This window comes from Cetorhinus maximus, chromosome 4 (assembly GCF_964194155.1).
Source record: "Cetorhinus maximus chromosome 4, sCetMax3.hap1.1, whole genome shotgun sequence".
Lineage (NCBI taxonomy): Eukaryota > Metazoa > Chordata > Chondrichthyes > Lamniformes > Cetorhinidae > Cetorhinus > Cetorhinus maximus.
In genome coordinates this window covers 131,513,996-131,529,289 of record NC_135882.1, presented here as the reverse complement: position 1 = coordinate 131,529,289, position 15,294 = coordinate 131,513,996, and the positions used below count along the sequence as shown (strand labels likewise).

The 15,294-nt window shown below is 52.4% G+C and overlaps 9 non-coding genes across 9 annotated transcripts; 5 read left to right on the top strand and 4 right to left on the bottom strand.

Annotated features, from left to right (window-relative positions):
- Positions 1-1,174: 1,174 nt before the first annotated feature.
- Positions 1,175-1,247, bottom strand: trnam-cau (transfer RNA methionine (anticodon CAU)). Its single transcript has one exon. It is a non-coding gene; the product is annotated as a tRNA-Met (tRNA).
- Positions 1,248-2,575: 1,328 nt separating this feature from the next.
- Positions 2,576-2,648, top strand: trnaa-agc (transfer RNA alanine (anticodon AGC)). The gene has a single exon. It is a non-coding gene; the product is annotated as a tRNA-Ala (tRNA).
- A 1,880-nt stretch (positions 2,649-4,528) lies between these two features.
- Positions 4,529-4,601, bottom strand: trnam-cau (transfer RNA methionine (anticodon CAU)). The gene has a single exon. It is a non-coding gene; the product is annotated as a tRNA-Met (tRNA).
- Positions 4,602-5,929: 1,328 nt separating this feature from the next.
- Positions 5,930-6,002, top strand: trnaa-agc (transfer RNA alanine (anticodon AGC)). Its single transcript has one exon. It is a non-coding gene; the product is annotated as a tRNA-Ala (tRNA).
- A 1,601-nt stretch (positions 6,003-7,603) lies between these two features.
- On the top strand, positions 7,604-7,676 carry trnaa-agc (transfer RNA alanine (anticodon AGC)). Its single transcript has one exon. It is a non-coding gene; the product is annotated as a tRNA-Ala (tRNA).
- Positions 7,677-9,556: 1,880 nt separating this feature from the next.
- Positions 9,557-9,629, bottom strand: trnam-cau (transfer RNA methionine (anticodon CAU)). The gene has a single exon. It is a non-coding gene; the product is annotated as a tRNA-Met (tRNA).
- Positions 9,630-10,957: 1,328 nt separating this feature from the next.
- On the top strand, positions 10,958-11,030 carry trnaa-agc (transfer RNA alanine (anticodon AGC)). The gene has a single exon. It is a non-coding gene; the product is annotated as a tRNA-Ala (tRNA).
- A 1,880-nt stretch (positions 11,031-12,910) lies between these two features.
- trnam-cau (transfer RNA methionine (anticodon CAU)) lies at positions 12,911-12,983 on the bottom strand. The gene has a single exon. It is a non-coding gene; the product is annotated as a tRNA-Met (tRNA).
- A 1,328-nt stretch (positions 12,984-14,311) lies between these two features.
- On the top strand, positions 14,312-14,384 carry trnaa-agc (transfer RNA alanine (anticodon AGC)). The gene has a single exon. It is a non-coding gene; the product is annotated as a tRNA-Ala (tRNA).
- Positions 14,385-15,294: the final 910 nt, after the last annotated feature.

The following is a 15,294-nucleotide window of genomic DNA, read 5'->3' as shown; positions in this document are numbered from 1 at the left end:
AGAGAACAAGGTACATCAGGCCACAATGCAATGCTTGCAGAAACCCTCGAGCTAGACATGAGTACGAGACGTCAGCCTCCGATCCGTAGTCAGTCACGTATGCCGTGACACCACAGGCCCAACCAGCAGAGAAAGCAGGTGGCTCGCAGTGCCCGAGTGTGTGGCATGAAGAGGCAGGTGAAGCCCTCGACGTCTAAAGGTGCATGGCCAACAAACAGCAAAGACTGTGGGCTTCAATGCTTCGCCTCGATTGCTCAGTTGATAGAGCGGAGGACTGGAGAGGAGAACATATCAAAGTCATCCTTAGGTCACTGCTCGAATGGCGAATAAACGGTGCGTGTGTGTGCGTGTGTGGTTTTCGAACAAACGTGTGGTAAGCAACGCTTAGCTGAAAGCAGAATTCTTAACTTGCTACCTAGATTACAGCATAACATGTTGCCGTCATGGCACAGGAGCCATCTTTCCCCGTCTGAAAACAGCCCGTACACGGCGGTGAGTCTTCTGCAGTTGCACCTGAAGAGCAGCAGGGGGCACCTTTGAGCAGCAATGCGTCCAATCACGGAGCACTGAGCTGAAAGCAAAAGAAGACTTCTATCACTGAGACAGGGCTCTCGGCTGCTCCCTCACACTTGTGGCGACTGCTAGTTTCTGCTCGACTTGCTTGGAATCTTCAAGCTCGGGCTCTTCACTGTTTCTTTCATTGCCACTGTGGTTTAGCATCCTGCTGGTGCTGTAAGCTGCTGCTGTTCGTACATGCTGATTGGAGCGAAGTATGGCTGTGCTCAGGCCGCAGGCCGACCCTATGCAGAATTGCTCTGCTGGCCCAGGATCGTCTTGGAGACAGGTGCTGATAAGATCCTGGGCAGCAAGTGTGAGCAAAGCACCCGACAGTGTGGGGGAATTAGCTCAAATGGTAGAGCGCTCGCTTAGCATGTGAGAGGTAGTGGGATCGATGCCCACATTCTCCACTTTGGCGTCCTGCCAGGGCAAAGGCTTGAGAGGCGGCAGTTTCTTTGTTGAGTCCACAGTTCACAAATCTGCAGAACCTCCATGTGCTGCTACAGAGCGAGGCCAAAAGTTTTGTGAGCGCAGCGGAAAGCAAGGTGTCTTGATGTTGACAGCAGCAGAGTTGTAAATCTGATCTGAATGCAAGAAAAGAAGACACCAAGCACATTGCCCTCTCTGAGGATTGAACTCAGGACCTTCAGATTATGAGACTGACACACTGCCTACTGCGCTAAGAAGGCACACTGCAAAACCCTCGTCAGCTGGGCTCAAGCCTGCGTGGGGGAATTAGATCAAATAGCAGAACGCTCACTTTGCATGTGTGTGGCAGTGAGACGGATGGCCACCTTCTCCGGTTTGCATTTTACCTGGGGACAAAGCATCAGGCAGAGCAGTTGTGTCGCTGAGCCCACAGTTCACAAATGTCCAGAGTGCTGCCATGTGCTGCCACACAGAGAGGCCAAATGAATGGGGTGCGGCAGCAAAGCAAGATGTCTCGATTTTTGCCGGCAGCGGCGATGGAAATGTGAGGTGAGTGCATGCAAAGAATGTGCAAAGCTCTCTGGCCTCTGTGCGGATTCAACTCAAGACCTTCGGATGATGAGAGTGACACGTTGCCGACTGCGCTAAGAAGGCATGCTGTGACGCTTGGCAGATAGCATAACCAATTAGGCAAGAGTACAAGGTACATCAGGCCACAATGCATTGTTTGCAGAAACCTTCGAGCTAGACATGAGTACGAGACGTCAGCCTCCGATCCGTAGTCAGTCACGTATGCCGTGACACCACAGGCCCAACCAGCAGAGAAAGCAGGTGGCTCGCAGTGCCCGAGTGTGTGGCATGAAGAGGCAGGTGAAGCCCTCGACGTCTAAAGGTGCATGGCCAACAAACAGCAAAGACTGTGGGCTTCAATGCTTCGCCTCGATTGCTCAGTTGATAGAGCGGAGGACTGGAGAGGAGAACATATCAAAGTCATCCTTAGGTCACTGCTCGAATGGCGAATAAACGGTGCGTGTGTGTGCGTGTGTGGTTTTCGAACAAACGTGTGGTAAGCAACGCTTAGCTGAAAGCAGAATTCTTAACTTGCTACCTAGATTACAGCATAACATGTTGCCGTCATGGCACAGGAGCCATCTTTCCCCGTCTGAAAACAGCCCGTACACGGCGGTGAGTCTTCTGCAGTTGCACCTGAAGAGCAGCAGGGGGCACCTTTGAGCAGCAATGCGTCCAATCACGGAGCACTGAGCTGAAAGCAAAAGAAGACTTCTATCACTTAGACAGGGCTCTCGGCTGCTCCCTCACACTTGTGGCGACTGCTAGTTTCTGCTCGACTTGCTTGGAATCTTCAAGCTCGGGCTCTTCACTGTTTCTTTCATTGCCACTGTGGTTTAGCATCCTGCTGGTGCTGTAAGCTGCTGCTGTTCGTACATGCTGATTGGAGCGAAGTATGGCTGTGCTCAGGCCGCAGGCCGACCCTATGCAGAATTGCTCTGCTGGCCCAGGATCGTCTTGGAGACAGGTGCTGATAAGATCCTGGGCAGCAAGTGTGAGCAAAGCACCCAACAGTGTGGGGGAATTAGCTCAAATGGTAGAGCGCTCGCTTAGCATGCGAGAGGTAGTGGGATCGATGCCCACATTCTCCACTTTGGCATTCCCCTCAGGGAAAGGCTTGAGACGCAGCAGTTTTTTTGTTGAGCCCACAGTTCACAAATCTGCAGAACCTCCATGTGCTGCTGCAGAGCGAGGCCAAATGTTTTGCGAGCGCTGCGGCAAGCAAGGTGTCTTGATTTTTGCCAGCAGCAGAGTTGGAAATCTGATCTGAATGCAAGAAAAGAATGCACCGAGCCCTCTCTGAGGATTGAACTCAGGACCTTCAGATTATGAGACTGACACACTGCCTACTGCACTAAGATGGAACACTGCAAGGCCCTCGTCAGCTGGGCTCCAGCCTGCGTGGGGGAATTAGATCAAATAGCAGAACGCTCACTTTGCATGTGTGTGGCAGTGAGATGGATGGCCACCTTGTCCAGTTTGCATTTTACCTGGGGACAAAGCTTCAGGCAGAGCAGTTGTGTCGCTGAGGCCACAGTTCACAAATGTCCAGAGTGCTGCCATGTGCTGCCACACAGAGAGGCCAAATGAATGGGGTGCTGCAGCAAAGCAAGATGTTTCGATTTTTGCCGGCAGCGGCGATGGAAATGTGAGGTGAGTGCATGCAAAGAATGTGCAAAACACTCTGGCCTCTGTACGGATTCAACTCAAGACCTTCGGACGATGAGAGTGACACGCTGCCGAATGCGCTAAGAAGGCATGCTGTGACGCTTGGCAGATAGCAGAACCAATTAGGCCAGAGAACAAGGTACATCAGGCCACAATGCAATGCTTGCAGAAACCCTCGAGCTAGACATGAGTACGAGACGTCAGCCTCCGATCCGTAGTCAGTCACGTATGCCGTGACACCACAGGCCCAACCAGCAGAGAAAGCAGGTGGCTCGCAGTGCCCGAGTGTGTGGCATGAAGAGGCAGGTGAAGCCCTCGACGTCTAAAGGTGCATGGCCAACAAACAGCAAAGACTGTGGGCTTCAATGCTTCGCCTCGATTGCTCAGTTGATAGAGCGGAGGACTGGAGAGGAGAACATATCAAAGTCATCCTTAGGTCACTGCTCGAATGGCGAATAAACGGTGCGTGTGTGTGCGTGTGTGGTTTTCGAACAAACGTGTGGTAAGCAACGCTTAGCTGAAAGCAGAATTCTTAACTTGCTACCTAGATTACAGCATAACATGTTGCCGTCATGGCACAGGAGCCATCTTTCCCCGTCTGAAAACAGCCCGTACACGGCGGTGAGTCTTCTGCAGTTGCACCTGAAGAGCAGCAGGGGGCACCTTTGAGCAGCAATGCGTCCAATCACGGAGCACTGAGCTGAAAGCAAAAGAAGACTTCTATCACTGAGACAGGGCTCTCGGCTGCTCCCTCACACTTGTGGCGACTGCTAGTTTCTGCTCGACTTGCTTGGAATCTTCAAGCTCGGGCTCTTCACTGTTTCTTTCATTGCCACTGTGGTTTAGCATCCTGCTGGTGCTGTAAGCTGCTGCTGTTCGTACATGCTGATTGGAGCGAAGTATGGCTGTGCTCAGGCCGCAGGCCGACCCTATGCAGAATTGCTCTGCTGGCCCAGGATCGTCTTGGAGACAGGTGCTGATAAGATCCTGGGCAGCAAGTGTGAGCAAAGCACCCGACAGTGTGGGGGAATTAGCTCAAATGGTAGAGCGCTCGCTTAGCATGTGAGAGGTAGTGGGATCGATGCCCACATTCTCCACTTTGGCGTCCTCCTAGGGCAAAGGCTTGAGAGGCGGCAGTTTCTTTGTTGAGCCCACAGTTCACAAATCTGCAGAACCTCCATGTGCTGCTACAGAGCGAGGCCAAAAGTTTTGTGAGCGCAGCGGAAAGCAAGGTGTCTTGATGTTGCCAGCAGCAGAGTTGTAAATCTGATCTGAATGCAAGAAAAGAAGACACCAAGCACATTGCCCTCTCTGAGAATTGAACTCAGGACCTTCAGATTATGAGACTGACGCGCTGCCTACTGCGCTAAGAAGGCACACTGCAAAACCCTCGTCAGCTGGGCTCAAGCCTGCGTGGGGGAATGAGATCAAATAGCAGAACGCTCACTTTGCATGTGTGTGGCAGTGAGATGGATGGCCACCTTCTCCGGTTTGCATTTTACCTGGGGACAAAGCATCAGGCAGAGCAGTTGTGTCGCTGAGCCCACAGTTCACAAATGTCCAGAGTGCTGCCATGTGCTGCCACACAGAGAGGCCAAATGAATGGGGTGCGGCAGCAAAGCAAGATGTCTCGATTTTTGCCGGCAGCGGCGATGGAAATGTGAGGTGAGTGCATGCAAAGAATGTGCAAAGCTCTCTGGCCTGTGTGCGGATTCAACTCAAGACCTTCGGATGATGAGAGTGACACGTTGCCGACTGCGCTAAGAAGGCATGCTGTGACGCTTGGCAGATAGCAGAACCAATTAGGCCAGAGAACAAGGTACATCAGGCCACAATGCAATGCTTGCAGAAACCCTCGAGCTAGACATGAGTACGAGACGTCAGCCTCCGATCCGTAGTCAGTCACGTATGCCGTGACACCACAGGCCCAACCAGCAGAGAAAGCAGGTGGCTCGCAGTGCCCGAGTGTGTGGCATGAAGAGGCAGGTGAAGCCCCCGACGTCTAAAGGTGCATGGCCAACAAACAGCAAAGACTGTGGGCTTCAATGCTTCGCCTCGATTGCTCAGTTGATAGAGCGGAGGACTGGAGAGGAGAACATATCAAAGTCATCCTTAGGTCACTGCTCGAATGGCGAATAAACGGTGCGTGTGTGTGCGTGTGTGGTTTTCGAACAAACGTGTGGTAAGCAACGCTTAGCTGAAAGCAGAATTCTTAACTTGCTACCTAGATTACAGCATAACATGTTGCCGTCATGGCACAGGAGCCATCTTTCCCCGTCTGAAAACAGCCCGTACACGGCGGTGAGTCTTCTGCAGTTGCACCTGAAGAGCAGCAGGGGGCACCTTTGAGCAGCAATGCGTCCAATCACGGAGCACTGAGCTGAAAGCAAAAGAAGACTTCTATCACTGAGACAGGGCTCTCGGCTGCTCCCTCACACTTGTGGCGACTGCTAGTTTCTGCTCGACTTGCTTGGAATCTTCAAGCTCGGGCTCTTCACTGTTTCTTTCATTGCCACTGTGGTTTAGCATCCTGCTGGTGCTGTAAGCTGCTGCTGTTCGTACATGCTGATTGGAGCGAAGTATGGCTGTGCTCAGGCCGCAGGCCGACCCTATGCAGAATTGCTCTGCTGGCCCAGGATCGTCTTGGAGACAGGTGCTGATAAGATCCTGGGCAGCAAGTGTGAGCAAAGCACCCGACTGTGTGGGGGAATTAGCTCAAATGGTAGAGCGCTCGCTTAGCATGCGAGAGGTAGTGGGATCGATGCCCACATTCTCCACTTTGGCGTTCCCCTCAGGGAAAGGCTTGAGACGCAGCAGTTTTTTTGTTGAGCCCACAGTTCACAAATCTGCAGAACCTCCATGTGCTGCTGCAGAGCGAGGCCAAATGTTTTGCGAGCGCTGCGGCAAGCAAGGTGTCTTGATTTTTGCCAGCAGCAGAGTTGGAAATCTGATCTGAATGCAAGAAAAGAATGCACCGAGCCCTCTCTGAGGATTGAACTCAGGACCTTCAGATTATGAGACTGACACACTGCCTACTGCACTAAGATGGAACACTGCAAGGCCCTCGTCAGCTGGGCTCCAGCCTGCGTGGGGGAATTAGATCAAATAGCAGAACGCTCACTTTGCATGTGTGTGGCAGTGAGATGGATGGCCACCTTGTCCAGTTTGCATTTTACCTGGGGACAAAGCTTCAGGCAGAGCAGTTGTGTCGCTGAGCCCACAGTTCACAAATGTCCAGAGTGCTGCCATGTGCTGCCACACAGAGAGGCCAAATGAATGGGGTGCTGCAGCAAAGCAAGATGTTTCGATTTTTGCCGGCAGCGGCGATGGAAATGTGAGGTGAGTGCATGCAAAGAATGTGCAAAACACTCTGGCCTCTGTACGGATTCAACTCAAGACCTTCGGACGATGAGAGTGACACGCTGCCGAATGCGCTAAGAAGGCATGCTGTGACGCTTGGCAGATAGCAGAACCAATTAGGCCAGAGAACAAGGTACATCAGGCCACAATGCAATGCTTGCAGAAACCCTCGAGCTAGACATGAGTACGAGACGTCAGCCTCCGATCCGTAGTCAGTCACGTATGCCGTGACACCACAGGCCCAACCAGCAGAGAAAGCAGGTGGCTCGCAGTGCCCGAGTGTGTGGCATGAAGAGGCAGGTGAAGCCCTCGACGTCTAAAGGTGCATGGCCAACAAACAGCAAAGACTGTGGGCTTCAATGCTTCGCCTCGATTGCTCAGTTGATAGAGCGGAGGACTGGAGAGGAGAACATATCAAAGTCATCCTTAGGTCACTGCTCGAATGGCGAATAAACGGTGCGTGTGTGTGCGTGTGTGGTTTTCGAACAAACGTGTGGTAAGCAACGCTTAGCTGAAAGCAGAATTCTTAACTTGCTACCTAGATTACAGCATAACATGTTGCCGTCATGGCACAGGAGCCATCTTTCCCCGTCTGAAAACAGCCCGTACACGGCGGTGAGTCTTCTGCAGTTGCACCTGAAGAGCAGCAGGGGGCACCTTTGAGCAGCAATGCGTCCAATCACGGAGCACTGAGCTGAAAGCAAAAGAAGACTTCTATCACTGAGACAGGGCTCTCGGCTGCTCCCTCACACTTGTGGCGACTGCTAGTTTCTGCTCGACTTGCTTGGAATCTTCAAGCTCGGGCTCTTCACTGTTTCTTTCATTGCCACTGTGGTTTAGCATCCTGCTGGTGCTGTAAGCTGCTGCTGTTCGTACATGCTGATTGGAGCGAAGTATGGCTGTGCTCAGGCCGCAGGCCGACCCTATGCAGAATTGCTCTGCTGGCCCAGGATCGTCTTGGAGACAGGTGCTGATAAGATCCTGGGCAGCAAGTGTGAGCAAAGCACCCGACTGTGTGGGGGAATTAGCTCAAATGGTAGAGCGCTCGCTTAGCATGCGAGAGGTAGTGGGATCGATGCCCACATTCTCCACTTTGGCGTTCCCCTCAGGGAAAGGCTTGAGACGCAGCAGTTTTTTTGTTGAGCCCACAGTTCACAAATCTGCAGAACCTCCATGTGCTGCTGCAGAGCGAGGCCAAATGTTTTGCGAGCGCTGCGGCAAGCAAGGTGTCTTGATTTTTGCCAGCAGCAGAGTTGGAAATCTGATCTGAATGCAAGAAAAGAATGCACCGAGCCCTCTCTGAGGATTGAACTCAGGACCTTCAGATTATGAGACTGACACACTGCCTACTGCACTAAGATGGAACACTGCAAGGCCCTCGTCAGCTGGGCTCCAGCCTGCGTGGGGGAATTAGATCAAATAGCAGAACGCTCACTTTGCATGTGTGTGGCAGTGAGATGGATGGCCACCTTGTCCAGTTTGCATTTTACCTGGGGACAAAGCTTCAGGCAGAGCAGTTGTGTCGCTGAGCCCACAGTTCACAAATGTCCAGAGTGCTGCCATGTGCTGCCACACAGAGAGGCCAAATGAATGGGGTGCTGCAGCAAAGCAAGATGTTTCGATTTTTGCCGGCAGCGGCGATGGAAATGTGAGGTGAGTGCATGCAAAGAATGTGCAAAACACTCTGGCCTCTGTACGGATTCAACTCAAGACCTTCGGACGATGAGAGTGACACGCTGCCGAATGCGCTAAGAAGGCATGCTGTGACGCTTGGCAGATAGCAGAACCAATTAGGCCAGAGAACAAGGTACATCAGGCCACAATGCAATGCTTGCAGAAACCCTCGAGCTAGACATGAGTACGAGACGTCAGCCTCCGATCCGTAGTCAGTCACGTATGCCGTGACACCACAGGCCCAACCAGCAGAGAAAGCAGGTGGCTCGCAGTGCCCGAGTGTGTGGCATGAAGAGGCAGGTGAAGCCCTCGACGTCTAAAGGTGCATGGCCAACAAACAGCAAAGACTGTGGGCTTCAATGCTTCGCCTCGATTGCTCAGTTGATAGAGCGGAGGACTGGAGAGGAGAACATATCAAAGTCATCCTTAGGTCACTGCTCGAATGGCGAATAAACGGTGCGTGTGTGTGCGTGTGTGGTTTTCGAACAAACGTGTGGTAAGCAACGCTTAGCTGAAAGCAGAATTCTTAACTTGCTACCTAGATTACAGCATAACATGTTGCCGTCATGGCACAGGAGCCATCTTTCCCCGTCTGAAAACAGCCCGTACACGGCGGTGAGTCTTCTGCAGTTGCACCTGAAGAGCAGCAGGGGGCACCTTTGAGCAGCAATGCGTCCAATCACGGAGCACTGAGCTGAAAGCAAAAGAAGACTTCTATCACTGAGACAGGGCTCTCGGCTGCTCCCTCACACTTGTGGCGACTGCTAGTTTCTGCTCGACTTGCTTGGAATCTTCAAGCTCGGGCTCTTCACTGTTTCTTTCATTGCCACTGTGGTTTAGCATCCTGCTGGTGCTGTAAGCTGCTGCTGTTCGTACATGCTGATTGGAGCGAAGTATGGCTGTGCTCAGGCCGCAGGCCGACCCTATGCAGAATTGCTCTGCTGGCCCAGGATCGTCTTGGAGACAGGTGCTGATAAGATCCTGGGCAGCAAGTGTGAGCAAAGCACCCGACAGTGTGGGGGAATTAGCTCAAATGGTAGAGCGCTCGCTTAGCATGTGAGAGGTAGTGGGATCGATGCCCACATTCTCCACTTTGGCGTCCTGCTAGGGCAAAGGCTTGAGAGGCGGCAGTTTCTTTGTTGAGTCCACAGTTCACAAATCTGCAGAACCTCCATGTGCTGCTACAGAGCGAGGCCAAAAGTTTTGTGAGCGCAGCGGAAAGCAAGGTGTCTTGATGTTGACAGCAGCAGAGTTGTAAATCTGATCTGAATGCAAGAAAAGAAGACACCAAGCACATTGCCCTCTCTGAGGATTGAACTCAGGACCTTCAGATTATGAGACTGACACACTGCCTACTGCGCTAAGAAGGCACACTGCAAAACCCTCGTCAGCTGGGCTCAAGCCTGCGTGGGGGAATTAGATCAAATAGCAGAACGCTCACTTTGCATGTGTGTGGCAGTGAGACGGATGGCCACCTTCTCCGGTTTGCATTTTACCTGGGGACAAAGCATCAGGCAGAGCAGTTGTGTCGCTGAGCCCACAGTTCACAAATGTCCAGAGTGCTGCCATGTGCTGCCACACAGAGAGGCCAAATGAATGGGGTGCGGCAGCAAAGCAAGATGTCTCGATTTTTGCCGGCAGCGGCGATGGAAATGTGAGGTGAGTGCATGCAAAGAATGTGCAAAGCTCTCTGGCCTCTGTGCGGATTCAACTCAAGACCTTCGGATGATGAGAGTGACACGTTGCCGACTGCGCTAAGAAGGCATGCTGTGACGCTTGGCAGATAGCATAACCAATTAGGCAAGAGTACAAGGTACATCAGGCCACAATGCATTGTTTGCAGAAACCTTCGAGCTAGACATGAGTACGAGACGTCAGCCTCCGATCCGTAGTCAGTCACGTATGCCGTGACACCACAGGCCCAACCAGCAGAGAAAGCAGGTGGCTCGCAGTGCCCGAGTGTGTGGCATGAAGAGGCAGGTGAAGCCCTCGACGTCTAAAGGTGCATGGCCAACAAACAGCAAAGACTGTGGGCTTCAATGCTTCGCCTCGATTGCTCAGTTGATAGAGCGGAGGACTGGAGAGGAGAACATATCAAAGTCATCCTTAGGTCACTGCTCGAATGGCGAATAAACGGTGCGTGTGTGTGCGTGTGTGGTTTTCGAACAAACGTGTGGTAAGCAACGCTTAGCTGAAAGCAGAATTCTTAACTTGCTACCTAGATTACAGCATAACATGTTGCCGTCATGGCACAGGAGCCATCTTTCCCCGTCTGAAAACAGCCCGTACACGGCGGTGAGTCTTCTGCAGTTGCACCTGAAGAGCAGCAGGGGGCACCTTTGAGCAGCAATGCGTCCAATCACGGAGCACTGAGCTGAAAGCAAAAGAAGACTTCTATCACTTAGACAGGGCTCTCGGCTGCTCCCTCACACTTGTGGCGACTGCTAGTTTCTGCTCGACTTGCTTGGAATCTTCAAGCTCGGGCTCTTCACTGTTTCTTTCATTGCCACTGTGGTTTAGCATCCTGCTGGTGCTGTAAGCTGCTGCTGTTCGTACATGCTGATTGGAGCGAAGTATGGCTGTGCTCAGGCCGCAGGCCGACCCTATGCAGAATTGCTCTGCTGGCCCAGGATCGTCTTGGAGACAGGTGCTGATAAGATCCTGGGCAGCAAGTGTGAGCAAAGCACCCAACAGTGTGGGGGAATTAGCTCAAATGGTAGAGCGCTCGCTTAGCATGCGAGAGGTAGTGGGATCGATGCCCACATTCTCCACTTTGGCATTCCCCTCAGGGAAAGGCTTGAGACGCAGCAGTTTTTTTGTTGAGCCCACAGTTCACAAATCTGCAGAACCTCCATGTGCTGCTGCAGAGCGAGGCCAAATGTTTTGCGAGCGCTGCGGCAAGCAAGGTGTCTTGATTTTTGCCAGCAGCAGAGTTGGAAATCTGATCTGAATGCAAGAAAAGAATGCACCGAGCCCTCTCTGAGGATTGAACTCAGGACCTTCAGATTATGAGACTGACACACTGCCTACTGCACTAAGATGGAACACTGCAAGGCCCTCGTCAGCTGGGCTCCAGCCTGCGTGGGGGAATTAGATCAAATAGCAGAACGCTCACTTTGCATGTGTGTGGCAGTGAGATGGATGGCCACCTTGTCCAGTTTGCATTTTACCTGGGGACAAAGCTTCAGGCAGAGCAGTTGTGTCGCTGAGGCCACAGTTCACAAATGTCCAGAGTGCTGCCATGTGCTGCCACACAGAGAGGCCAAATGAATGGGGTGCTGCAGCAAAGCAAGATGTTTCGATTTTTGCCGGCAGCGGCGATGGAAATGTGAGGTGAGTGCATGCAAAGAATGTGCAAAACACTCTGGCCTCTGTACGGATTCAACTCAAGACCTTCGGACGATGAGAGTGACACGCTGCCGAATGCGCTAAGAAGGCATGCTGTGACGCTTGGCAGATAGCAGAACCAATTAGGCCAGAGAACAAGGTACATCAGGCCACAATGCAATGCTTGCAGAAACCCTCGAGCTAGACATGAGTACGAGACGTCAGCCTCCGATCCGTAGTCAGTCACGTATGCCGTGACACCACAGGCCCAACCAGCAGAGAAAGCAGGTGGCTCGCAGTGCCCGAGTGTGTGGCATGAAGAGGCAGGTGAAGCCCTCGACGTCTAAAGGTGCATGGCCAACAAACAGCAAAGACTGTGGGCTTCAATGCTTCGCCTCGATTGCTCAGTTGATAGAGCGGAGGACTGGAGAGGAGAACATATCAAAGTCATCCTTAGGTCACTGCTCGAATGGCGAATAAACGGTGCGTGTGTGTGCGTGTGTGGTTTTCGAACAAACGTGTGGTAAGCAACGCTTAGCTGAAAGCAGAATTCTTAACTTGCTACCTAGATTACAGCATAACATGTTGCCGTCATGGCACAGGAGCCATCTTTCCCCGTCTGAAAACAGCCCGTACACGGCGGTGAGTCTTCTGCAGTTGCACCTGAAGAGCAGCAGGGGGCACCTTTGAGCAGCAATGCGTCCAATCACGGAGCACTGAGCTGAAAGCAAAAGAAGACTTCTATCACTGAGACAGGGCTCTCGGCTGCTCCCTCACACTTGTGGCGACTGCTAGTTTCTGCTCGACTTGCTTGGAATCTTCAAGCTCGGGCTCTTCACTGTTTCTTTCATTGCCACTGTGGTTTAGCATCCTGCTGGTGCTGTAAGCTGCTGCTGTTCGTACATGCTGATTGGAGCGAAGTATGGCTGTGCTCAGGCCGCAGGCCGACCCTATGCAGAATTGCTCTGCTGGCCCAGGATCGTCTTGGAGACAGGTGCTGATAAGATCCTGGGCAGCAAGTGTGAGCAAAGCACCCGACAGTGTGGGGGAATTAGCTCAAATGGTAGAGCGCTCGCTTAGCATGTGAGAGGTAGTGGGATCGATGCCCACATTCTCCACTTTGGCGTCCTCCTAGGGCAAAGGCTTGAGAGGCGGCAGTTTCTTTGTTGAGCCCACAGTTCACAAATCTGCAGAACCTCCATGTGCTGCTACAGAGCGAGGCCAAAAGTTTTGTGAGCGCAGCGGAAAGCAAGGTGTCTTGATGTTGCCAGCAGCAGAGTTGTAAATCTGATCTGAATGCAAGAAAAGAAGACACCAAGCACATTGCCCTCTCTGAGAATTGAACTCAGGACCTTCAGATTATGAGACTGACGCGCTGCCTACTGCGCTAAGAAGGCACACTGCAAAACCCTCGTCAGCTGGGCTCAAGCCTGCGTGGGGGAATGAGATCAAATAGCAGAACGCTCACTTTGCATGTGTGTGGCAGTGAGATGGATGGCCACCTTCTCCGGTTTGCATTTTACCTGGGGACAAAGCATCAGGCAGAGCAGTTGTGTCGCTGAGCCCACAGTTCACAAATGTCCAGAGTGCTGCCATGTGCTGCCACACAGAGAGGCCAAATGAATGGGGTGCGGCAGCAAAGCAAGATGTCTCGATTTTTGCCGGCAGCGGCGATGGAAATGTGAGGTGAGTGCATGCAAAGAATGTGCAAAGCTCTCTGGCCTGTGTGCGGATTCAACTCAAGACCTTCGGATGATGAGAGTGACACGTTGCCGACTGCGCTAAGAAGGCATGCTGTGACGCTTGGCAGATAGCAGAACCAATTAGGCCAGAGAACAAGGTACATCAGGCCACAATGCAATGCTTGCAGAAACCCTCGAGCTAGACATGAGTACGAGACGTCAGCCTCCGATCCGTAGTCAGTCACGTATGCCGTGACACCACAGGCCCAACCAGCAGAGAAAGCAGGTGGCTCGCAGTGCCCGAGTGTGTGGCATGAAGAGGCAGGTGAAGCCCCCGACGTCTAAAGGTGCATGGCCAACAAACAGCAAAGACTGTGGGCTTCAATGCTTCGCCTCGATTGCTCAGTTGATAGAGCGGAGGACTGGAGAGGAGAACATATCAAAGTCATCCTTAGGTCACTGCTCGAATGGCGAATAAACGGTGCGTGTGTGTGCGTGTGTGGTTTTCGAACAAACGTGTGGTAAGCAACGCTTAGCTGAAAGCAGAATTCTTAACTTGCTACCTAGATTACAGCATAACATGTTGCCGTCATGGCACAGGAGCCATCTTTCCCCGTCTGAAAACAGCCCGTACACGGCGGTGAGTCTTCTGCAGTTGCACCTGAAGAGCAGCAGGGGGCACCTTTGAGCAGCAATGCGTCCAATCACGGAGCACTGAGCTGAAAGCAAAAGAAGACTTCTATCACTGAGACAGGGCTCTCGGCTGCTCCCTCACACTTGTGGCGACTGCTAGTTTCTGCTCGACTTGCTTGGAATCTTCAAGCTCGGGCTCTTCACTGTTTCTTTCATTGCCACTGTGGTTTAGCATCCTGCTGGTGCTGTAAGCTGCTGCTGTTCGTACATGCTGATTGGAGCGAAGTATGGCTGTGCTCAGGCCGCAGGCCGACCCTATGCAGAATTGCTCTGCTGGCCCAGGATCGTCTTGGAGACAGGTGCTGATAAGATCCTGGGCAGCAAGTGTGAGCAAAGCACCCGACTGTGTGGGGGAATTAGCTCAAATGGTAGAGCGCTCGCTTAGCATGCGAGAGGTAGTGGGATCGATGCCCACATTCTCCACTTTGGCGTTCCCCTCAGGGAAAGGCTTGAGACGCAGCAGTTTTTTTGTTGAGCCCACAGTTCACAAATCTGCAGAACCTCCATGTGCTGCTGCAGAGCGAGGCCAAATGTTTTGCGAGCGCTGCGGCAAGCAAGGTGTCTTGATTTTTGCCAGCAGCAGAGTTGGAAATCTGATCTGAATGCAAGAAAAGAATGCACCGAGCCCTCTCTGAGGATTGAACTCAGGACCTTCAGATTATGAGACTGACACACTGCCTACTGCACTAAGATGGAACACTGCAAGGCCCTCGTCAGCTGGGCTCCAGCCTGCGTGGGGGAATTAGATCAAATAGCAGAACGCTCACTTTGCATGTGTGTGGCAGTGAGATGGATGGCCACCTTGTCCAGTTTGCATTTTACCTGGGGACAAAGCTTCAGGCAGAGCAGTTGTGTCGCTGAGCCCACAGTTCACAAATGTCCAGAGTGCTGCCATGTGCTGCCACACAGAGAGGCCAAATGAATGGGGTGCTGCAGCAAAGCAAGATGTTTCGATTTTTGCCGGCAGCGGCGATGGAAATGTGAGGTGAGTGCATGCAAAGAATGTGCAAAACACTCTGGCCTCTGTACGGATTCAACTCAAGACCTTCGGACGATGAGAGTGACACGCTGCCGAATGCGCTAAGAAGGCATGCTGTGACGCTTGGCAGATAGCAGAACCAATTAGGCCAGAGAACAAGGTACATCAGGCCACAATGCAATGCTTGCAGAAACCCTCGAGCTAGACATGAGTACGAGACGTCAGCCTCCGATCCGTAGTCAGTCACGTATGCCGTGACACCACAGGCCCAACCAGCAGAGAAAGCAGGTGGCTCGCAGTGCCCGAGTGTGTGGCATGAAGAGGCAGGTGAAGCCCTCGACGTCTAAAGGTGCA